Source organism: Lates calcarifer, linkage group LG1, assembly GCF_001640805.2.
Source record: "Lates calcarifer isolate ASB-BC8 linkage group LG1, TLL_Latcal_v3, whole genome shotgun sequence".
NCBI classification, from domain to species: Eukaryota; Metazoa; Chordata; class Actinopteri; family Centropomidae; genus Lates; species Lates calcarifer.
This window is the reverse complement of record NC_066833.1, coordinates 14,401,004-14,427,453: the sequence shown is the minus strand read 5'-3', so window position 1 is coordinate 14,427,453 and position 26,450 is coordinate 14,401,004. Positions and strand designations below refer to the sequence as shown.

General features: G+C 37.4%; 1 protein-coding gene across 1 annotated transcript in view; it reads left to right on the top strand.

Moving 5' to 3' along the window:
* The window catches only part of bard1 (BRCA1 associated RING domain 1), a 103,648-nt gene extending 83,047 nt beyond the window's left edge, over positions 1–20,601 (top strand). The window contains exon 16 of the transcript XR_007813217.1: positions 18,817–20,601. The gene's annotated coding sequence lies outside the window, so the exon portion shown is untranslated. The remainder of the gene's footprint in view (positions 1–18,816) is intronic.
* The last annotated feature ends 5,849 nt before the right edge of the window (positions 20,602–26,450 follow it).

Below are 26,450 nucleotides of genomic sequence, written 5' to 3'. Positions count from 1 at the left end.
GCGATGAAAGGTGATATAAACAAACAAACAAACAAACAAACAAAAGAGTCGTTAGTATCACACAGCTGCAGCATATCATTGTACTATTGTCAGTGAGATTTTGTGTTGTGTTGTTTTCTTTTCCTGATTTCATTTCCTTTGATAAATAGCCCACTGCACTGTATAAAATGGCAGATGTGAAAGATCACCGTTAAAATTGCACTGATATCTGGAACTCCATAATGTAGCCTGATTCCACCTGCAACTCCCTGGCAGCTGTTCTCATCTCATACAGGCAGTTGGCAGCACTTATGTGATTCTGATAAACAGTAGTTGTTTTGCTTGGAGCAGCAGGGACAGAAATGAGAATGTGCACATCCTTAATTCAGAGCAGATGGAATCTAAATGGATGTGCCATGGACTGTATGAGGTCACATTGAAAGACTCAATTGGAGCGTTTGGCTTATTCAATTAGCTAACTCCTCTGAGTGTCACAACAGCCAGGTGGGACTCTTGTAATTCTATTTCTGTCTACTACAGCAAATCACAACGCATGCAGTTGATGGCCATGGCAAAACTGCCAGTGTCTTCTTAGAAACTACAACACTATATATATATATATACAACATTCTAATGAATTATTTATGACAGTGCTTTCTCAACCATGATAACTTGTGAATATTGTAATGTAAGAGGCTCTGATTTTAAAGGCAATTAGTGTTATTCAAGGGTAATTCAAATAGTATGTAGTTTTGCGACTAATATGCCGTGAAGTGTGCTCTTTTTTAGATTTAAAGCCTTACTCGGGTTGATAATTGATTGCTGCAGTAGTCCTGTCAAACGTACACACATGAAAGGTTTCATTCTGAATATTATGATTGATAAGCCAAGGTTGGTTCAGTGCATTGTAGCCTCCTATCTCATATCTTGATTCTAAATTCAATCATAAGACCAATTAACCATAAGCTTCATGTTTAATTGCAGAGAATTCTGTAGGATTGTGAAAGCCAAAACACGGTGAGATGACTGCTGAAAATAATTGTATTTAAGCCACCTTCCTTTCACTGCAGTATCACAAAAAGCAACAGAGCATGACCAGCTTTTCGAGCGAGTTTACTGACTATCTGGAGGTCTGATCACACCAATATTTTATTACTAGACAGAAGGTACAGCAGATAAGAAAAAGACATGTTGAAAATTTTGAAAACTTGTATAACACCATAACACCATCTGCTATTTCCTACACAGCTGTTAAGATAGAAAAATGAGTCAAATGTTCTCATGACAATGATGGGGATGCAATTAATGAGGAAATGCAATTAAACATACTGTGGTGTTACATATTCACTGATAAAACAGGAGGTTTTCTCAGGATTTCTTTTTCACTAGTTTGGTTTTGCTCATTTGATTGAATATGTGATACACCGTGTCATTAATCAGTTCTGTATGCTTTGTCCTGGGAGTTTTACAAACAGATTTTTTGTTCGTCCTGAAAAATGACTGTACACCCCAGTTTTTACAGCTTTGGTACCTTGTGTCACTTTCAGAGCTCATGAATATCAAAGTGCATTTCATTGCTGCTCATTTCATCTGACCTGATTCCAAGCTTAATAATAAAACAGTGCTGTCTTGCTTCTCCAAACATTTCCTACCCATAAATCTAATTAGAACAAACATCCACCATTGCTAAATTTATGCATCAACCCTGGAGCGAGCTTTGCATGGTAAATGCAAAGAGATATCTGGGCTGCTAATGGGGAAGGTTAGAGAGCTGAGGTCAGCAGCTTTAGTTGAACTCAGCTCTACCCTGTGCCCTAAAATGTTCACTGGAAGCTGGACTGTAGCCTTTAGGGACTGTCACAAAGTACTTAGAGAGGTAGTCACTAAGGGATTGCCCTCATTGCAGAGTGAAGAATAAGGGCCTCAGGGATGCTTCTGCTGTATATGCAAAAGAGAAAAAAATGAGAATACGATCCCAGGTTTTAAGTTGTATGAAGCCTTGAAATCAAACCTTACGTGATATATGAAGTCACTTACATCCATATAGCAATTTCAAGCCCATGAGAGTGACTCTGCGTTAAATTTTTACTGCAAAATACAGGTTAAGCACACATGTTTTACTTCTAAGAAACTCACTGTGAATCTTTACTGGGTTTGTAATAATGTGCACAGCCTCAGTATCACAACATTATCTAACACAAAAAAATGATTGTATTTAATGTACAATTTTTAAAATTTTTGAAATTCAGTAAGTGTGTGGAATGTAGTGTAAAACCCATATCTATCTATAATATTCATCGTCAGAAGGTCTAAATGACTTTGACGTGAATACAGAATCTGAATGCCCTCTGGACACCCATCTGTACAGCTGGCCATGAGAGGCTCAGTCAACAGCTTCACCAGGAATCACAGAAACATGCCAATCATTAATCCATAGAGTACTCCACTCAGTTAGCATTATGTCAACACACATTACCCCTTTTATTTATGTTTTCAGAAGAAGAAAATAATTAAAAGACTTAATAACTTGATTGCAGTCTCAAAGGGCTTAAAAGATGTCCAAAAATCAAAAGAAAAACAGTATTCTATCAGGATAAAGGAAAAAAAAGAGAAAATTTGGGAATGGCTTTTCAAAGGAGGACCCCTTCTTATGTGCTCATCAAAGTAATGAACAGACCATTTTGCACAGGAAATCAATCATCAACACAGTAACACATTAATAAAATGAATGTGCTGTGAGAATGTGTGCACTGCCACAGATGGCACATGTCATTGATCAGTGGATTTTGTACAAGAATTAAAGTCATTTATAATTACATTATTGATTTGTAGCTTGCATTTGCCATTATCCCCTTAATGTTTAATATTCATTTTGTGCCAAGAGTTTTCTTTTCACTTGGCTTTAGTTACTAAAAGCTGTTTAAAGCCTTTCATGGAACTAGACTTACTTGAGGATATAACAAATTATATTCGCCAGTGGGATCTAGAAACCAGTGATGAATTGTGTGCTGCAATACAAACGTATTTTGGATCAATAAGTTTGTGGTAATTTCCTTTAAGACATATCCTAAATAGTCATAAGCACCATGTTAACATAATACCACCAGTTAAATGCAATGCAGCATAAATTATGGACTGTAATGATAATCTTTAGGACTACTCTGGTGTTAACAAGTGAATGATGGTTATGGAGAGCAGTAGCAGTAATGAAAATTTGTGACCTTTTTTTAAAAAAAAAAAAAAATAAAAAAAATAGTGTACAAGTTTCTAAATAAATCACAATGCACAGCAAGATGACATGGGCATGTTAGGCACACCTTGACACAATCCTGTCTTTGAGCTCGCCAGGCACTTCCTTCAACCTCATTGCTTGGTTTTTGCTCTTATATGCAGTCAGCTGTGAGACCTTATATAAACAGGTGTGTATCTTTCCAAATCATGTCCAATCTATTGAATTTACCACAATTAAGGTGTAAAAAAATCTAAAAGATGCTCAGGTACTGAAATCTAACAATATTGTGATTTATGTTTCTCTCAGAATTCTGTGTTATCAGAGAAGAATACTCAAGTAATGAACAGCCATGTACTGCAGCTGCATATTCGTGTCATTACAGTGCCACCAAGTCAAGTGATGTAATATTAGAATTGATATAGACTATGCTAAATGCCATACAACATTGTCTGCTGCTATCAAGTAAACATTATTATTGAGGATTACTAAAAATAGAAGGATCTAAAACTCATGTCACCATGGCAAAAATATTCACCTCTTTCCAATAATATATAGTCAAGGTTGTAACTGTTTGGATAGATACAAATTTTTTTGTTCTCCAGGCTCTGTTTTTGTATATGAGGAGTGAAGATATGACTATAAACTAGTGAAGAAAAGAATGATGAGGCTAAAAAAAAAAGTGACGAAAAACCCTTTTATTACAGAACAGCAAGTCAAGTCATCTCCAGGATGTTGGCATACACGTTTCCTTGTCAACGATCAAGAGAAGACTTCATGATCATAACGCCAGAGGACTCACCACAAGATGCAAACCACTCGTTAGCTTCCCAAACAGAAAGGCTAGGTTGCAGTTGCTGTGTGCTGATGTTGATGTCTATGCTTCAATCCATAGACCGTTTCAGGTGGTCACTGACTGCAAAGGATTTTATGCAAAATATTAAATGAAGAGACTTTGCACTTTATTGTAATGTATGCTGATTCAAAGAGCCTGAAGAACAAAAATTGTGTAACTGTCCAAATAATTACAGGTCTGGACTGTAATATTCAAAAAGACAATATTAAAAGGAGCTGCAATACTTATGTATTGTCTATTGTGTTTATTGTATTTTCATAATCTCTGTATACTGCTTAATAACTCAATTGCGAGGTCAAGTGGAAAAACTAGTATTTTTACTTGCTCTACTTTTTACACTTCAAAAGCCATTCACTCTGAATTTCCACTGGGATCAGATGGCAAGGTAAAGCATGACAAGGCAAATTTATTTATATAGCACCATTCAGACAAGTAAGAAGGAAACAAAAAAAGAAATCAACAGGACATTAAAATTATATGTAAAAGAAAATAAAAACAAACAAAAGCAAATGATAATTTTTTTAAGCTCTGAAACTCTCTGGTGTTCCAAAAGTAAACTTTTGAAATAGCATGTGTACATATGTACTTGAACAAACCTTCTAGTGAGTGCAGAAGGGTTTATAAATGTTCACCAACAAACAACAAATCTTGAATTTGAACTTTTCAAATTCAAGATTTTTTTTTAAATTACTACATGCACATGGTCTAATCAACAAAATCTGTGTAAAAACAAACAAAAAAAAAACACTGGTAGGTTTTAAAAAGGGGATACAGCAGCCAAAAAAAGAAGTAGCAGAGGTGGAGATGTGCTGACTTCATTTGCATTTATTTGTTGTTTTCGCATCAAACATGAATTAAAGTGTAATTTGATTTAAGATTTTTTACTTTTTACTTTATTAAAGACTGTCAGCCTTTTCGGCAAAAAATTCTCTCTTGAGCCCGTGCTTGTCAGTGGCTCTTGTAATAGATGATATTGTCTATTACAATATAAATGAATTTCCTCTGCACACAACTTCAGACTTTCTGCTGGGGACTGATACTGTAGCACTATCTGCTGAGGATCCTTAAGTATGTCCTCATAAAATGTAAGTAGAAAACCGAAACTGTGCCTTAAGCCGTGACAGAATAATACATTAAGTAGTACAATTTGTCTTGTTCCATTATTACAGCTCAGTCTAAGTTTATATGCAGCACATTCTGCATTAGGAATATGCAGTACTTTTAGTGCAACAGCAAAACATTAGGTGCCAGTGCAGGAGGCAGTGGGACAGTGTGTTCATGTAAGGCTGAGGATGGGCATATAAGTGTGTTGTGTCTAATTTCTTACTAATATTCAGTGTTGGCAGTTTTTATGACATCACTCTTTAACTTCATCCATACGTTTTTCCAGTCATGGCTCAACCTTAACATTCTTTAGTTTCCACATGCAGAAACAGTAGAAACTAATTTAGGAACACTGCCACAGAATTTGCAGAAATGCCTGTAACATGCCTGTTGTTCATCTAAAGGAAAAGACAGAATGTGAAATACAGAAATGTGCTGCATTTGCTCAGTAACTCACGGGCTTTCATCTTTTCGACAGATGCACAACAGCAGTCGGTATAAAGGTGTAAAAGTGCAACTCTTGTAAGGTTTTTATTTTTTTCTCTTGTTTGAATTGACGTTCAGGCCCAAAAATATCCCTGAGTTCAATGGGGTTTGTTGTTTCAGGTGCCAGTGAGCTGATGGTGATATGATCCATGAAGGCCAGATTGTACAGTAAAAATAAAGGAAAGGTGTGTGTTTCTTTTTCATGCAGTTCTGATGTCTTTCCAAACACAACCACAGAATTGTAAGGCAATGACACAGAGGGGCGAGTAGAGCTCACTTGACAGCAATGTAGGATTAATTATGTAATTATCTTCAAGCGTACTGGAATCTCCAGGCATAATTACAAAGCCCCTTCATTTTTCCTTCTGCCACGGTTTCCAGTCATTTATAGCCTCCTTGTTTTCCAAAAGATAGGATGACATATGGCTGGAGTTGAGCATCATTTAATTTTTGGAAAAACACCAAGAGAGGCTATGCAGAGCCAGATGGAAATAGGATAGCCGTTCAAGGCTAAACTTACTACAGGAGAAATACAATGCTGAGTTAGTATTAATTACGATAGATAATGCTTAATGGGTTAATTTAAAGTGCATTTCTTTTTTTTCCTGTTTTCAGTCACTTTCTTGTGCACCAGATTTGACTTAATTTACAAGTCAACCAGTGAAGCCCCTTAGTCACTCTCTAGCAGCAGTGAGGTTTTGGGGTGCACAAACAAAACATACAACCTGTGTGAGCTGAGTATTTGCAGGAAAACAAGCTGCCTGCTCATTAACTCCTATTCTCTTTCATCCCTCAAGCTCTGGGGCTTGTTTCTCTTGTCAGGATCTGCCCCCTGGCAGTGCACACCTGCTGCGCTGATGCTGATGTTTCTTTGGAGTGAGAGACTCCACTCATCTCTCAAAGATCTTTAAGGGTCAGAGCTGTATAGAGAAAATGTAGCAAGAGACTGAAAATGGAAATCTAGTTGAGGAAGATGCATCTAAAATATTTATTGCAATGCTGACAAAGATCTATGACAGAAAATTACATTGATTAAGGTGTCATCAGAGTTTGTTATCAGGGAGTAGGATAATGGATGATGTTCATTTTTTTCAGGTTTTCCTGCATTAAGTCTATAAAGTATACACAATGTTTTTATTTCTAATTGTTAGAGGGTAATAGTTGTTTTAAAGATCAGCCACAACATTAAAACCACTGACAGATGAAGTGAATAACATTGGCCACGTCCTGCTGGGAATCCTTGGGTCCTGACATTCATCTGTATGTTCCTTTGACACGTACCACCCACTTAAACATTGTTGCAGATCAAGTACACACCCCCTGCACCCAAACAGTATGTAAAGATTAATATACATCAGAAACATTTTGCAATAAGCTGCCTCATAATATTCTTCCTCTTCAGCAAATACTTTTAACATGTTAACATGCTATGTTATTTTATATGGATTATATATGGGGTTTCTGTGGTGATGGTAAGCCACCACTTACCTGACTGTAGATGCAGACATACAGTATATAGCAGGTCAAAGGCTGGCAAAGACATGACTGTTATTAATGGAAAGTTATGTGATCTTTGTCCCTGCTTGGAATAGGAGATTCTGACCATAACACCAGGTATTCATTGCAGTTATCCACCAAAGTGACCTCTCCTTCAGAGTTGTCATCTGTCCTTCACTAATTAGGCCTGTGATGGACATTCTCATTCTGAGTGTGCTTCACTTGTCACTGCCATGGCAAGGTCACTGTCATTCACCCACTGACAATGAAAGCATTTACAACACTAAAGACACATTCAGCATTACATCACAGGAAATGTGCTTCCTTCTTCCATCTAATATCTGATTGACAGATAGAATATCAAATTTTAATGAGATAGGAGCTATCTTGTTCTGTGACACAGAGTGAAAGAGGAAAGAGATAACTGTCCCCATGTCTCAACAGTTCAGAGACCTAATTTTCACCAAAATAACACCTCACCTTGCTCTGCCACCCTGTTGCGTCTCTCTTTCCGCTTTTGGACTATGCATGCTGTGCAAAGCACAGATGTACCACAGGGCCAGGCAAAGTGCACTTTATAGTCAGGAAATTAAAAACATGTCTCATTACTTGCACTAGTACTGACCAGCCAGCAGCAGTAGATAACAATTGTTTGTGGCCTCTATGTTGCCAGGCTATCAAGTTTTTTCAAGTGAGTCTTTCAGACTTAGTCAACCATGAGAGGGCTGCAGGGGTGTCTCAAAGCTCATGTAACATGTTTTGCTGCCACAGAGGAAATAAATTCATGAGTATAGCATACAATTATAGCGTATCCTGACGTCTTTATTGCAGAAATGAAAGGGAGAACAGCCAAGAATAACTGCTGTCATGGTTGATGAGCTCAGAAAGACAGTTTGAAAAATGCTAACTGCCTAATGATTTTGACTGCCTCTGAGAGCCAGACAAGAGAGTGTGTATGTAATAGAAGACAAAAATGTATGTTTTAGGTATTACCATACTTCATATTTCACAATGACTTTCATCTTCTTATATTAATGGTGTCTCAGGGAAACTTTTCTAAAAAACCTATTATGTGTGCAGAAGCAGAGTGAGAAAAAATGTAGTTGAAAGTCTCCTCCAATGTGAACTAAACAATCAGGTTCAAAAGGTGAGGTTATAGTGGAGGTTGTCAACAATCACCAAAACAGTTTGTGTGTTAAATAAGAGTTGTGCAAAGATGAGGACTTTGTCTTTCAAAGGTCGTCAATTTCATACTCAAATGCACCCTGTCTTGGTATTATTCAAATTTGAGGTGAGATTTTCAGTTTATTTGTCACACACTTCGCAACCAGAAACACGCTTATTTGGACAAACAACATAAGAACAACCAGCAAAATCTCTGAACAAAAGAACTCTGTAATAAAGGGTGGATATTTAATTTCATTGTTGGGGGAGTAAAAATTCTTGTGCAATTCCTGAAGGAGACACCAAGGTGCCAGCAATAGTACTGCTTATCAAATGTATGCTGAGGAAACCCTTCTTACTACTATATATACTGAGTAACTGATAAGTCAGTAACATAAGAGCTGAACAGTTATCTTTAGCGAGAGAGAAGTGACAGCCATTAACTGAACTAAAGCTAATATATGCCTAATGTTTTTCTGTCAGTGTGTAAACATCCAGAACACTATGAGGCCTGCCAGAAACTTACTTATTACTACTTATTTACTTGATATTTTAACATAGCATTTGTTGTAACTGAGTGAGCCAAAACTTTAAAAAGCATGTGCCCCAGAGTTTTCGCCGATGTCTGTAATTGCCACAAGATGAGGCACCATTGCAACAGCAGTGCTACTATTAAGATTCTCCACTCTCTTCCCCACTCTGAAAAATATAAACCCAGGCTGAGGGCCTGGGAGAGCCAGTGGGTCACAAAAAACAACATTGTTAGTGCTGTTGTGTCTTTGGTTTTCTGGTTTGTGTTGTGGTTTTGTGCTGCCGAACAGAGATTTGCTGTCTGTACTGATGGTTGAATGGCATGTAGTGCATCTTTCTGCTGCATTTTTTATATCAGTGATGTACTATGTGATTCTGCTGTTATCAGAATTGACATTTCATACCCCACACCTTGCCCAATGTACCCCATCTCACACAGTGTCAGGACAGGTCTTACTACACCTAGTTAGCCAAAAATTACAACCCTTGCAAGGAGTGTTATTTGCTAATAACTGTGACCTTGTAGATCATTTACCCCCATCTAATGGAGGTGACAGCCCAAGATCAAAGCACAGGGCTGAAGTGAATGCAGCAGCAAACAGCATTGGTGTCCGATGATGAAAGTTAAGGCTAAAAATATGTGCTATTTGATGTATCATTTTAAAATTTGTGCAGTGTAGTGTATTTAATGTGTGTCAGCATCCACTAAGGATGATGTCATATTGCTCATAATGGTGTCCATTTGAGAATTCTGTCACTGCTGCTATTTAAAGCCAGGAGCTCTGGGGGAACCGAATTAAATGTCAGAAGACTCACATTCAGATTGAAGCCATTCCATTGATAAGGAGAGCCCTTCCTTTAGAATTACCCCATAAATTAAAACGCTTTGAATAATCCTCTACAGAGCTGTCCCCCAGAGGTTCTTTATGATCCTTTAAAAGTCATCACTCTCCACGCAACCTCCAGTTCACTCTGTCTTCTGGCTCGCAGTGATCCATCGGTCAGACAAGAAAAGACATATTTGTCAGTGGATAATGAAAGCTACTGAGAGACTGTCAGTTCACTTCGACAGACATGCAAAAGAACACCACTTCTCCCATGTTCTGGGCTCTCGTTCTGTTTATGTTAAGAGTGCAAATACTATCAAACATAGTTACAAACAACATGATAACAAATGAGATGTTACTTTAGTGTCTACGATTTCTGCAGCTCAATAAAAAGTCTTTTTTTTTGTCATAAATATGTCTCTAATATGTATCTTAATTAACACGTAAACATTTTATCAGATTTATTATTATTCATTTCTACTGTGTGGTTGAATGTGTCTGCTGTCTCCAGGAACAAATCCAGTAATACTGCGTGGTGAATCTGCAGTTTGCTTGCTCACTGTGGCTGCAGCTCTGTTGCGGATGGAGAGTATCCTCAGTACAGGCAGAGATGATATTTGACATACTGTAAATCCTATTATCATAACCAGTTCTAATATTGAACCTTTTCATGATACTATGGCAGCTATATTTGGTTTGCTTTGTAATTGTTTACATTTTGCATGAGTATGGCACAGCAGTGAGGTATCAGAAAACAGGCACAGATAAAGCAAAACTAATTTGTGCATTTAACTCAATGAGACATGTTAATAACCATTCAAATGATGAGAAAACAGGTTCTAGGCTAAACCTATCACTGTTGTGTCAGTGTAAATGTAAGTCCAGTCTGTGCTTTGGAGACTGGCAGGAAGAATAGTCCTGGATGGTTGTGGACGTAAATGAGTATGAATCACCTGCAGCTTATTTGTGTGGGCATATGAATCATCCACTCTGGACCCGTATTTTCTGAGAGGCCTTTGTGCTCTGAGCAGATCAGCAGCTGATCTATGTATTAAAGCACATGGGCATTTAAATGGAATTTAAATTGGAATTATTACTGGTACATTTAAAGCAAACTATGAGAAACCTAAATGTCTGAATCACTTTATTCTCTATTCTCAAGGTCTGCTATTAAAGCAAGACTATACAACCTTTTCTGAACACTGGCAGAGGCAGCAGTAATACAGGACACACATTCATTTGTGTTGAGCTCAGAATCCAAGTGGTTAAGGGTACTAGGAGCAGTGTAACGCTAGAAGCAAACAGCTCATATACAGAAAACAAAGCCTTTCAATTGCTCAGGCAACAAGCACAAAATTCACTGAAAAGGTTGATAAATGAAAGAAAGAATTACAGAATTACAGGCTTCTTTTTATAGCTCGCTGAAGACTTATAGTTGATGGTTATGTTTTTATATTATATTTCCATTCTTTATATTTCCGGGACAATTGGACATGAATGCTGCATCTCCTGGCAGGAAATCGTACCTGCTCATCAAAATTACAAAAGTGGGGCGTAGGAATGACAGAGGCACCATTCTCTAGTTTGTGTACCATCAAAAGGATTTCAAAGATGTTATTTTAAGATAAAATAGTTACCTAATGATGCTGTAACTGTGCTTGTCCACCAAATTAATGAATTTAACCAAAATGTCTGCCCTAGATCTGCAATAAAAAAGCATTATATAAATCAAAACAGTTTTGGCACAATAATCAAATTATGGTCTCTATGCAATATCAACAAAAAAAAAAAAAGTGTGTAAATGCAAAAAATCAACTAGTGTTCCGAGTGCAACAGGGGTGTTTGCAAGGTATTATGAATGTTTGCCTGCTATGCTAATTTACAGTGTGGGAGGGTGGCAGCTGTGAAGTTGGTGGGCAAATATGTTGTCAAATTATTTTCTCATTCTCAGGCAACCAGCCTACAGATCCCATGGCTTTGTTTACCTTTGTATTCTGTACAGATGGAAGGAGGACTGTGAATTTCAGCTGGTGAGATGGGCATGTAGATTGTCAGGGAAAGATTAAGCTGATCAAAATTGTGATATATACAACATTAATAACAGCATAACAGATTCGGTGTTGGATTATGGGTTGATGGATTATTTTATCCCTATTTAAATGGATATATAGAGCTATATTTGTGAACATAGGCCCTTTTTTGCCATCACAGACCTGCAGTAAGCCTCATTCATTGAGTGTTTCCACGGTATGCTACTACCACAGCAGTCCTTAGTTCTGGGCCAGAAATGTTACACTTAAGTGGCAGAAAATCCAGCCTGATGCTCTGCTCCCTCACCATCTGTTCTCAGTTCATTACAGAGCACAAAAGTGAAACAGACAGAGATTTTAGGTTCTTTCAAGGACAGGAGTGTAGGAATTTATGACAACCTTTAGTTAGTAAGAATGAAGAATGTTTCTTCCTCAGTGAGACTTTTGTCTTATTATCACCATATAGTGTAACTGAAGTGCTACTGAAGATGGATTTCCAGTCCTTCCTGGAAGATTGGTATGTGTAGAATTTGCAGTTTGACAACTGCAGGGCTTCTTTATGTACCAAGAGTTCCCCAGAGTATTATTGATTGTTTAGAGGTTTCTTTTTATCTCTTAATTTCCTTTTAAGTTTTGCTTTAGTTTTTTGTTATGAGCCAGAGGGAGATTTTTGTACAGAGTCTTAAAAGATAGCAAAGATTTTTTCCTCTCTCTTCTCAGTTTAGATTTTTTTTTACTCTGTAATAGCTCACAATTAAGTATCTCTGTGTCACTTTATCTCATTAAATCGTTTGGTCAAGTTTAACACTCATGGGTGAGTTTAGGAAGCCATGTGTACTATGAGCTCTGTTGCGAATCAAAGAAGTAACATTTCAAGGTTTGTGGTTGATTTTTGGGAAAATAAAGATTTGAAAGGCATTGCAGATTACATACCATCAAATTTGAGTTTGAATTTTCCACATAAACTGAAGGATTAAATGTTCCTTCATGAGCTGAGAAAATTCCTCTACTTCTTTTTTTTTATCACTTAAATTTTTATTGAGTTTCACATGTATAAAATCCTCTACTTCTTATGTTACATAAACAATTGAAAACCCATTTGACTGAAGCTGAATATGCTGAATATGTGGCTCACTGACAAGTTGACATTTTGGAAAATGCATGACAGTGCTTTATTAACACCATCTTATAGACATGGAAATAAATACAAATCCACAATGTACAGCACAGTAAATTGTATTTTGGAAGTGGAAGGAATTATTGCAGGTAGGTCCAGGGCTGCTCTTTACACTGCAGTCACGACTGAGTCCCAGAGCTTGTCTGCAGAAGCAATTTGTCTTCTGATAAAACAGCTACACCATAGCAGAATCAATAGGGGCTATCAAATGCATTCAATCAGACCTTTGTGCCACTGACTGCAACCATATGTCAGCATTACTTTACTTTAATTTACTTGCTTTCTTTAACCATTAGGTATGAATAGAACAACTGTTTGATACAAACCAGTTTCAGTATCATATGAGAGGAATTAACCTTTTTTTGCTATAACAAATTAATGCTAGTAATTTCTATGTCAAGTTTAAAAAGACAATGTAGGAAGGCTCAGTGAAGTTGGAAGAGAAGGATAAACATTGAATCCTAAGCTTCTCTTAAAGGATTGATCTTAAGCTACCAGAGTGCAGTCACATGCTGCGAGAAAGTCTTGTTTCTCACATCTGTTTCCTTAAAAGGGTCATAATCCCAGAATCCCACTCAAAACTATTATCCTGGATTAGTCCCCCACTCAGCCACTCAGTTAAAGCCTCTCCAAAGAGATGTGTAGAGTGTAAATAATATTTTAATTACAGATTTGAAGTGATTAGGCAAAAACATTTGTCCAGAGTTAAGAGAGCTTGATACTGTTCCCTGACTGTCTTTATTGTTAAAGTGGCCCTGCAGAGTTTTCTGTTTTCACTTTAGGCCCTGCACCTTTTGAATGCCACACCTCCAAATGGTGCTCTGCAAAGACACAATTACCTTCTGTTCTCATCTCAAGGTTCAGCATTAGCAACATTTGTCTCCACTAGCTGACAGTGACAGCAAGATCCACAAGATGCTGAGATGGGCCGGTGATGTGATGAGGTGGCCGAGTGTACCGGTCCAACACTTCCCTCAATCTAAGGAGAGTCTAATGGGTTTTTGACAGCCTGAAGAGGAGCTGCAATGGACACTGTGGTGATTACTGGCAGATTAATGACCTGGCAACCTGAAGGAGAGATGAGGGACTGAATTTACTTTGAATTGGCAGATTCTCCCATCTGATCATTTCCTGATCTGGTGCCAACCAATTGATTATAAATGTTTGATCAAACATAATGGACTTAAGCCACTAGGGGAGACACGAGTCCGACCAGGACATGCATCTGGCTGATTGGTCTGTGGTTAGATTGAATTTTGCATAAAGTAAATTAAATCTCATAAACAACTTCATAAATAAGCAGTGCACACACTCCGTACTTCTAATAAGAAAGCATAAGGTACAGACCAAAACCACTGAGATGTGTAATTAACTCCTAAAAATAAAGAGAAAAAAAAAATTTGCATGGGGTATGTTACAAATGAAAAATCAGGCCAATAATTCACTTGGCCAATTTTCTAATAAAATATCCACAAATGCTTCTTTGGAGATTTTCTGAAAATCTAATGGTTGACTGATATATTAGGGGTTTTAAAAATTCTAAATTGTCAATGTTCTAAAACACTTACAAAGCTTAGCTCAGCGTAGTCATGCATTGATTCAAAAACACTTCTGTGTTCCTGTAGCTGCTCAGTCAAGAGTCGAGCAATGACAATGCCTGAAACTCTTCAGTGCTGTCATAAAATTAAAGGCTTGTGACATCAGCAAACACAGAGCCTCTGAGCAACACTTCTGCTGCTTTCTATCCAAATCAATGAATGCTGCACTTAAGCAAAAATACCCTTAAGTGCAATTACATTTTTCATTACTCTGTGTTCTCCAGAATTGATAAGCCAAACTTGTAGGCATTTGCAGAGCAAAGTTGAGAGAGAGGTGAAGAAATCCTTTTTTCTCTCTCTGATTGGTGCCCTTGGAGGTTGCAGATAAGATATTCAGGATAAGCAGCTAATCTGGGAGCCAATCTGTGCCTCAGCTTTCGTTATGTGATTTGAATTCTCACTATGGCAGTGGTGAAGGTGAAAATGATTTGGGAGCCATTACTGTGGCCTCATGTCGCTGCATCAAAAAAATGACTGAGCAGGAGGACACTAGGTCAAGATAATTACAGCCATATTGCACAGAGATAATGCTTTTTTATCTGACGTCCGTCAGCAATACAGAGTTTCTGCCTCTGTACTGTGAACATATGGCTGTTGAGGAAAGTGGGAAAAGCACTATTTTCATATTTCATCTTTCAAAGCTATTTTTTTCCCCTAAATGAGCAGCATGGTAATGTGAACACTCCTGGCAGAGTAAGCCCACCAATTTCTAAATTTAATCATTGCTGCCTGGCAGTCTGTGCCTGGGCCACGAAGATCCACACACATACACATACACTGCAGAGTGAGTCCTCAGCTTGGGGGAGACTTCTCCCCTCATTCAGTTTCACAGCAGGAAGTCCCATTTTTCAGTGTGAAAAGAGTCTTGAACACAGACTCACTGTCTGTCTTATGCTGTGAATGGGAGATATGCACACCAAGCAATAGCTCTCCACTGAATTAACTGAAACAAAATGTCTGTCAAGTAACATTAACATGTTACTGCTGAGCTGCCTGTGCTTTGGCATTAGAATATTTTTCCAAGGTATATTTTCAGGCATTTTTCCAGCTACAGTGGAAAGATGCACGTTATCAATGTGGTGCTCCAAAAGTTCCTTAAGTGGAAACTCTAATGGGACATTAATTCAGGTATCATTGTTGTTATTATATCTTAAAGCATTTAGCATTATTGATGAGTGACAGCAGCCAAATCACCCATATTTTCTATGAATTACGTGCTTATAAAACTACTTAACAATACAATATGCATTTTTATATATTTAATCTGGATGTTCATACTGAATGTATATGCAATTTCACTTAATTTTTCTTATCTGTATGTGCTTGCGAATGATTGTATGTACTTGGACAACTAAAACCACTTGGTAAGGAACAGTTATGGTTAAAATACAGATGCAAGACGTGCAGAAAACACTTGCAATCTGCATCTGATTTCGTTGTGACAGTGTTTGCATCACTGGCTTTACACTGCACCGCTCTTTTTCTCTTATATTAACCCTGTGCAGTCCTGCCCTTAGAACTAGCACAACACAGATATACTTAAATATGTATATATATAATTGTACTGAAAACATATTGAATGCCAATAATAATAATAATAAATGATAAATTATGCTCGTTCCAAGTTAAGATAAAGTAAGCAGTGCTAATATTAAAATACTTTAATAATACTGTCTCTTTGAGTTGTGAGCAGCACTGAAGATATACATGAATTCTAAAAACTGAAGATGTGTCTCTTGTTAAGGCTTTGACGTTTTGTTGCTAGTACAATTTCTTTAAGAAGAGTTATATTTTCCTAAATATAACTCTTACATGGCACATAGGACTGTGGCACAACATATTGGTTTAATGCCTATTAAAACCATTTGGCCACTGTGAAATTAAACCAAAACAGTGTGCAAACTACAACCATTAAAAGCACAATATCTGTAATGATAATGTATATTTTAGCAAAGTCGGCCTTGGAAAGCATTCTTTGGTGTAATGCTTGGAAGTTTAATAACTAAGGTACAGGAGAAAAAATTTCCCCAAGGTCACCAACATTCTGTCAGATCATTCACATGCCCAGTAAATGAAGTATGTAAGAAGAAAACAACAAACTAACCAAAACCTGCACTCAGAAGTAGAGTGGGACTATCTGTTCCTTAAAAGAGTTGAAATGGGAGTATCATCTCTCTCTCGCTCTCGCTCTCTCTCCCTCTCTCTTTATTTTTTATTTTTTACAGATTGTCCACCAAGTCAAAGAATGGGTAGAGAGTGTTCTCAGCAGCAAAAGAGTGGCATTCAGAGGCTGCCTGTGACATTTTCTCGTGACAAATTGAAAACATTATTGGTCCAGTGATATCTAAAATTCAATAGTGATGTACTTATGTAACTTGTGTTAACTGCACTGATGTGACATGTGTCAGAGAGTGCATTTTGGAACCAAGGTTGAAAAAATGTAATTTAGAGAGGGGCCGCGAGAACTTTACTTATTTATTTTTTTAGACCTGAATGTAAGAAAAATACCAATCTTCAAGTAACATGTATCATGTCTATTTCTGCATTCAGAGTGGCTTCAAAATAAAGCAGGAAGATCTCATCTTCAACATTTTTCCTTTTTATGTTTTGCGCCTTGTTTGTGTCTTATTGGTGTTAAAGTGTGCTGTGTGCTCCATCATTGTGAATTAGTATTTTAAATTTTATATATATTTATAAAAGCTTTATATTTTTCTCATCTGAAAGAGCATGTTGGTCACTGGGCTCAGGCTTATCTCATTATCTGTCCCCCTGACAATGACAAATAAAGCTTACGCTCAAGTTGCATTGTACATGGTCCACAAGATGCAAGAGTCCAGTTTATATGCTTATATTGGTTATATGCTTGATATAACTATAAATGCCCAGTTAACTGTTGTTTTAAGTAGCTGGAACAGACAACAGTGCAATGAGGTGCTTGGAACTCTCTTCTTTTTCATGTCCCAGGTTTCTATATCCTTACTGGACAATGTCCAGGGTCCTAATCTCACTACCTTCCTTGGTGATCTGCTTCTTAGGGGATGGCTGTCACACAACATTGAATGTATAACAGAGAACACAAAAACCTATAAGAATGGAGAGACCTATTTAGGCTCGTTCAGACTTCTAATGTGAATCTGCACATTGGACAGAAAAATAAAAAGGCTTGTCTTTGTACTTGTAACAAGATACTTTGAGATTTCATTTGATTTGCTAATGATGAGTACTTACTCCATCTTTCTGTCAGATTTCAATTTATTTGTTCAGGCCTGCCAGGCAAAATAAATTTCTAGTGGAGACACAAGTGTGGGTGAAAGCATCATTTTACAGAGAAGAGCTACTGAAAATTTTAACATAAGGCAATATGCAACATTCTTTGAATATGGATCAACAAGAGCAATTTTGGTCAGAAAGTCTCTAACTTATCAGATTGTTGGAAAACTCCTGGCAACCATCACCACACTTGTACACACACATATACTCACAAACTCACACATGTAGTCCACACAATTGGACCACCCCTCTTATAAATCTTCACTCATTAATCATTTAGAGGAAGCAATTTGTGGAGCACCTGTCCCAAGCAGAAGGCCATTAGGGTTTTCGATGGAAGTAGCACTGTGGGTCTAATGGCTTTTCAGTGGAACTTATTGGAAGACATATTGGATTCTGTGCTACACTTAGCCACTAGCTTTAAGATAGTGGGTTCTGAAGCAGAGCTTGCAGTTTTAAACGCTGCACTAGATACAGCAGGAAAAAAAATAGTCAGGATATTTGCCTAGGCTTTAGAGAATCAGTGGGGTAATTGGTGAATTGTTGAGAAATGTAAATGGGATTTTCAGAAATCAGGTTAAATCCTTTCAACAATGCATTTATTCTCTGCACCAGCTAGTTCCTGTTTATACCTATAGGGCTTCTGAAGCCTATCACAACATTCATTGGGCAAAAGGAAGGTTGTCAATCTATTGCAGAGCTAGTGTAAATGTAATGTGCATTTAACACACATTCACACTTCTGATCAATTAAATCTTTAACCCTCAAGACAAAACCAAAGTTTACATAAGAGATATGAATTTCAAATATATGCTATTGGATCTGCCAATATTCATTCCAGTAAACATAATCACTGCAAGCACCTGTTCAGGAACCTGTGATGGATGCTCCTTTCTTTTGCACTGAATAGAACACGCAACGACTCATCACAAGCCCAGGCACTGTTCCTGGACCTCATCAGGGCATTTTGTCAATAACTGAAAAAATGTGCTTGCTATTCATTGCTCCCAATACAACGGCCGCATACCTTGTTTAGATTCTCATTACCAATTCTGTTCTTCTCCTCAGAGGATTATCCACCTGGAGCAGTTGGCTGTCACTCTGGCTGCACTGCAAATCCAAGGGGAAGCCCAGGGGAATGCTGTGGCCCCCACATCTCTTTACACCGTACAGTATCAGCTTAAGCAAGGACAAGACCCATCAATATTAGTCTGTCATCTTATCTGATAGAGACAAGCCCAGTGCTGAATCACCAAGCTCAGAACGGGCTACACTCCCTTTCCTCTATGAATATGAATGGCCACTACACTCCCCAACTCCTAAAAACTTCTCTTCTATTTTGCAGTATGTAAAAGTTGTATCGGTTAACATGCAGAAGAGGAGTAGGTTTACCATGACATCAATTAGTACTAAATACTCATAGTATAATATAGATATGAAACAGTGGACCAGGAATCCTAAGAATTCTGACCTTATGGTAGCAAGATACTTAGATCTTTCATAGCAATACACAGCAATGAATAACTGACAAATGTAACAGTGCTATAATGCTGCCTACACCAAGGTTTGCAACATTGATGTGGGCTGTTGTGTTACATCTGTTGGATATCAAAAGGTCTACTGGGCAGAGTACAGTCCAACATAATACTGATACACTCATCTTTGACCCTCATTATCTCTGCATTCGGAAAGAAGAGGAGTAACAAAATGCAACTGATGTAATGTGTGGTAAAGTACAGCTGTGGGTGATAATACAATTCCTGTGCAAGAGTAATGAGTTGTATTTTTGCTTTCAGCTAGCACCCCCAATGTTCACCTTCCATGATTAAAATCTCTCTATCTCCAACTTTTCACCCTCTTTAAGTTATGTGTCTCTCCCAGCAGGGCGATGGAGGAGTTGCCCTGAACACATAACTTTGTTAAACTCAAGCCTTCACCCCCCCACCCCCACCCCTATCATCCATCTTCTCTCTCATTAAGCACTATTAATTGTCCGCACATGTACCATGAGGCATTGTTTATTAATTCACATCCTATGCCCATTAGGTCCCATCAAGCATCTCTAGACAAATGGCCACCCATTAGACAGCTCAGTCTTCTAATGAGAGACGGTTGCATGTATGTGTTTGTAAAACTCACATTTTTCATTTCTCCATCCTCAGCATTAGAGTTACTGTGAAGATTTGCCATCTGCAATTTAAAACTCTAATATGGGTACAGTTAGTAATGAACTTTATTTATATAGTGCCTTTTGTACACAGAATGCAGTGATTAATTTAAAGGTAAAGTGAAAAAAAGGTCCACTGTATAAATATTAAATGGATAGTCCAGATTGTTTTGATATAAGATGGTGTTAGGTATTCATCAATATGGATGTTAGCTGAAGCTGTGAGTCCTGAAAGTCATAGATAGCTACTCGAGAAAAAGAGGGTAACTTGTTAAATGCAAATCAAGGCTACACGTAAATTGCTTATGTATTGCTTGTTGGCCTTGAATTACCCCGAACTATTTGCATAGCATATAACAAAAGGTGTTATTGCAAACAGTACAGTGTACTGAAACTGTGGTGTGTAGTGTGATTCTTTCTAGTAGAAACAATGTGGAACTTAAGTCTGTTTCTACCATACTCTGCACAACACATGGTGGCTTATGATGAAATATATTTGAAAACGTGTCAGAGAGAGGACACTGCATTCAAGATCTTAATGTCACGATCAAAACTGTCTTGCTCCTTTTATTAATGTCCATTATTGGGTCTTTTCACATTATTGTGTTTAACTTCAATGTTCAAACCGTGAGAGCTAAAAGCCTGCTTCATTTGAAAGCACTGATAATAAATATATATGGCATGTGTCCTGTGAGACCTTTTTATATTCTACTGCTGGTATTATTCATGCAATATCCATAACTGGTTTGGCAGGGCTGGTATTCATTGTATTAGACTGCATAAAAAGGCGAATGAAAACACCTCTATTCCTTCAGTGATGCACTGCAACCCAGCCAGCCAATTTGACAGTTTGATCAGTTTAAAAATCACAAGAATGGCTACTTTATAACCACTGCTGCAGGAGCAATTTCTCTTGTAATGATGGTAGGGCAATTTTGCCATCTATCCACTCTGCAGGGGAAAATAAACAAGGGCTGCCAAATGTAAGTTTACTTTGAGCGCAGAGAGCTCTGGCGGCACCTCAGCTTTTACTGTCACAAAAAATTGATTTCAAGTTGAGCACTGATAGTTTGCAACTTAGTTAAGCTCACATTGCTTTTTCTGGCATGACTTGCTGTAAAAGCACTTCACATATTGATCAAAATAGAGCTAACCAACATAGACCTAGACCACTTTAATTAAAGTGTCATAAAACTGTTACTAACAAGCAAAACAACTGTAAGAAAAATGATTTTGTAAATTAAGATGTAAAGCAATAATGATGACAACTCACCTTGTCAACTAGGACTGAATTAGTCAACAGAATATTAACACTACCATTTGTGCTGCTTTTACTTTAAAGTACCATACATACATAACCTAATATTATCACTTGTTTTATACTTTTCCTAGATTTGACAATAATTATGTTTTTACGTCTTTGAGAGATGCTTTGTGAGACAGTGTATACCCATATGATTTGCTTGCACACTATTTGGTAAGGTTTTCTCAATTTGCTGTCACATGACTTATTTTATTCCAATATTAACATGTGCACATAACACATACATGTACAGTAATTGTTCTTACTATTCATACTCCAAGCAAACTTGGTTGTGAACATAAGGATCTATTGTTGTTTGATAACGATTAGGTGCTTGATAATTTAAGTCAGTTTTTGGTAATTGTACACCACAGTAAATTGAACTTGTTACCCTGAATTCTGGTTAGGCACTGATCTAACCATTTAACAGTGTGAATCACAATCAAAGCAACAACTTTTTTTTCAGACAAGTGAGGATAAATAGCTGACAGTATGTAAATGATACTCTAATGACGGAGAATGGAGGCTGAAAACGTGAGGGAGCTTGTATAGCCCATTCACTCATCTCAAATTATAGTGTACTTTATTTAATAAATATAAAAAATAATACCAAAGAAAAAATAATAAAAGAAAACTGTGCTATACAGTTGGACTGAAACATAACTAGACATACATTTTGTAAGAGGCACAACTATGTCTCTACTGTATATTTCTTTCTTCACAATCATAAAATATCTGTCAGTTTCCTACCTTGTTCTCTAGTCACCATTTATCACATTGGTACAATTTCTGCAGTATATGATGATGACACACAGTATATGTAACAGCAGTAAAAGTTCATTATAAGACACTGTCAAATGTTTTTCTGTACCCATGTATCAGCTTCTCAGCAAATGCAATTTCCCCCCTTTTTTAAATAGCTGTGATGGAACAAAATATCCTTGGACTTGAATTCTATCATCAACAGAGGAGGCACATAATTATTCAAATGAGAATCATTGTTTTCTTTATGTAGAAGGAGACCATCAGTGTGGGAATATTTGTCTGAACATGTTCTTTTTTCCTCCTTCTCTTGTAATGAAAGCTACCGTGACTGTCAATTTCATTGAGACAGTCATATGGCCCATGGCTCAACCATCCAGTTACTCATCATCTCTCCACTGTTTGAAAGCAGAACGCTGACCTTAAATTCTTGTGGCAATTGTACTTTTATCCAGTGCTCTTAATAAACCTAACTAGACAGCACACTGTTATGAATCTATATAGTCTTCCATCCTATGCAGGGAGCAACCTATATTTTTCTCCAAAAATATATCAGGGTCAACACTGTAATAAACATGTAAGTATGTCAGTGTAAAGAAACTATCCTCACTTTCCCTATTTATCTTTAGTTGAGACTGTTTTCTTACTCAAAGTGGCTCAAAGAGAGACAGACAACTGTTACAAATGAAACTAACCAGTCTCTCAGATCTACCCTAGAAGTTACATGTTGATAATTTTATCTGTATTTAGCTATAGAATTGTAGTCAGCACCTCACAGTGACAATGTTAACATGCTGACACTGCATGCTAACATTTTCTTAGCACTAAACACAAAGCACAACATTATTTTGGCCGCTATTGGGGAAAAATATTTTTGACCTGCTGATGACACTGAAAAGTCAAGGATTCACCAAATTCAATGGCCTTCATCCTCTGGGGACTGTAAATGGCTGTACAAACATTCATGACAATCCATCCAATTGTTGTTGAGATATTTTAGTATGGACTAAAGCAGTGAACCAACAGACCAAATTTGAATTTAAATTAATTCTAGGAATGAACAGTGATCCAAATCAGTCTGCAAGAGGTCTGAACCTCAACACTGAATCAGAAAATATCTATAGAGGTGATAAGACAATGACAACTGTCTGGGAAGTGTAACATATATTTAGAGCTTGCTGGGAAGATGCTCAGCATTCCAGAGTGTCATATCAATACTGTATTGGAGCTTGTATGTTTTATGCATTCCTCTATTCTGCCTTGGAAAGATGGATGTGTGTATATCTGCCTTACTGAATGTCTCTTTTGTTATTTGTGGCATCGTCTAGGAAATAGGTATAGTGGCAAATGAAGCATCATGCTGCTGAACAATACAAAAAAATACATTAATACCAAATATAGAGCCATTCCTATTTCTGTCTACTTTTGCTCAGACTTCAGCTTTTGTATTTTGCATTTAGCCAGATTCTTGAGAAAAGTTATATGAGGAAAGCTGCTAGCATCAAAGTCATGGTCTCAGTGGTGTACAGATAGCTGTGCATTCGTTCTGCTGACTGCAACTCAAAAATGTGTTGGGAAGGTGACATGGCTGTGCGCATGTGACACAGCAGTTGATAATTTATTCTTAATATTCATTTTAAGCCAATGCACAATAGTAAATTCTGAAATTGTAAAACTTTTTGGCTTTTTTATTTCATTTTATGGAAGTAGGACTGCCGCCACCTCCCCACCCTCCCCCACCCCCCGTGTTGAATGATAATTAATTTGCATTGCTGTTGTTCCTATTTATCTTCTTAAACTACAAATTTAAAATTAAAAAGTCATGGATGAGGATGAAATTTGTCTGTAATAATGTGGCCTTGAAAATAACCCCTTCATTACAGACTGAGTCAAGAGCTGACTAAGATTAATGGCAGACATTATGGACAGGGAAGCCGAATGTTCATTTGCTGACCAAAATCCTGCCCTGAGCACAGCTCATTCATTATAGTTAGAGAGACGCTCACACTACTGACTCTAATTATGATAAACAACCAGTAATTGAACCTGGTCTGTTGTCATTACCACTACACCATATTGTCTCAGATAATGTTTTAAATCATGTTAACACAAGAAAATATGGTTGAAATGCTGGGACAAAGGCTGCTGGTTGTCCAGAAGTTTAGCTAGGGCAAAGGGCTATGTGATGGAAGCGTGGATTTCAGTATTTACTACATTATCACTTCAGTGTTTCCTGCACTGTGATGTATATGCTGACATGATGACTAGATAAAGATACAGTATGCATGTGGAGTTCTCTCCATCACTGTGGCCACTCTGAGGAGTATTATTTTATGGAGAGCAGTAAATGCATCACAGAGCTCTTTTACATTTACAACCTCCATTATACTACAAGGAACCTTCACTTATCCTCCTGCCCTTTGCCTGTCATGTTGCCCACCACTCATGGGGGAGTCCTTAGGAACCTCACAGTTCAACGTGAAAAATTAAACTTGATCTCTAAAGACAAGGGAAAATTTTACTCAGCAGAGTAGCACAGTGGGAATTTTACCCCCCCTCCCATTTTATCCCCCTTTAAGCGTGAAATGCTTGAATGAACCCCTCAGACATTCTATGGACTCATCAGAAAACCGTAACAGACTGTCGCTGAGGATGAAATTGTGGTCTGTGTTTTAGTCAGAGGAGACTGCCACCCGCAGAAGGTATTAAAAACAGTCACCATATTTCAGTAGGAAACATCTAACCACTGATCCTGACATGATTCAACCCTACAGGGAAGAAGAGGAGTCAACTCACAGTAGCTACTGCATTTAAGTGCAGCAGCTCAGATGAACCAGGCTCCTGCCCTGACTAGCAATTCAGGACAAATCTGTTCTTGAAAACACGTCACAAGGGAATAGCATCTACTGCTACTACTACTGGCTGATCTGCCTGGCTATACACTACAGCATATGCCCTATTTGTGAACATGTGGGTACCACATTGGAACCCATTGATAAATTTGTGGATGCTGAGTATGTGACATTTTAAAGGATCAAATGAGCTTTGATGTTGTGACCATTAAGATTGTTAAACCTAGTGCTGTAGATACAATTGTTTTAATGAAATACAAACATCCAATGTGTAAAACTGACAGCATACAAGAGGCATCTCAAAACTTGGTCACTGATTAGTTGCTTTACCCATGTACAGAATTGGCCATGTATGCATGTTAGCAGACCACTCACCATTTTGAAAATACTGAAAAATTAGTTTAGATTGATAATCAGAGGACTAATTCTGCACAGATAGAATCAGGAGACTTAGAGCTTTCAGACTTTGTGTAAAGCCTCCCATGGGTGTAATGGTGCATTTTATTTTATTTTTAAAATTTTATTTTTATTAATTTTTGGGATGGTGCATTTTAAAGGGTTAAAAGTTTAGTTAAGGTTAAAAGGTTTAAATGTAAAATACAAAGACACAGGCTCTAAATACTGTGCTTTGCATTTTCATTTTTCATCAATGCAATATAAGAATTAACACTTTAAAACATGCATTACCATTGAAGCACACCCACTATCTCTTGCTCCAATTCTCCAATTCCCTCCCTCACACATTTTCCACAGGACCAAAGTATAGGTTAGAATTTCTGTGCATGGCATGGCTCCCTGTCTCTACAGCATGATCACTAGAACCATTTGTTGATCATAGTTTTTTTTTTTGGACACTGATGAAACAAAGTGGCAGAATGTATAATTAATGTTAATTAATAGTGCTTTGATGCTGACCTTTGAACAAGCTATTCAGGGAAACATGACATGCTTTTAAATTAATTCTACCATCCCATATTTCACAAGTACATCAGCTGATTTCAAATGTGTTATTCCATCATTCTTATTCTGTGTGTCAAATCAATTCAGTATTAAAATGAGTATACTCAGCCTTATTGGTCTGGGGGTATGATTCTTGAGATGGGTGAGAGAACTCAGGGGTCCCTCACAAGGCCTCGGAGGGCTAAGCCATTTGTTTGTCAGTAACAAAATTTCGAAAAGTGACCCCCATTACCCTAAAAAAAATCCATACCAGGTAATGTTTATTAAACACATAGGCCACACAAACACTCATTTTAAAACTCATTCAGATTGTGTTTAAACAGGGCTTCCATGATTTCTGGTCTGAGGCTATCTACCCTCAAGTAGCATAATTTACTGTCCCATTCAGACAGTATCCAATTTAATAATCATCTACTCCCCATTATTTTCATTCGGCGCCATTCTATAATGAATTAAGGTTGTGTCAGTGAGATTTAAAATATAAGATAAAAAAAATAATAAAATAAAACAAAATACAATTAAAAAAACAAAATAAGACTGGTTTACATATTGGAAACGGTTTATTTTACCCACCACCCGCCCGCATTTACCTCATTTTTACTCGAACCCATATCCTTGAATTAACATAAATATATTTAATGTTGGCTTATATGAAAAT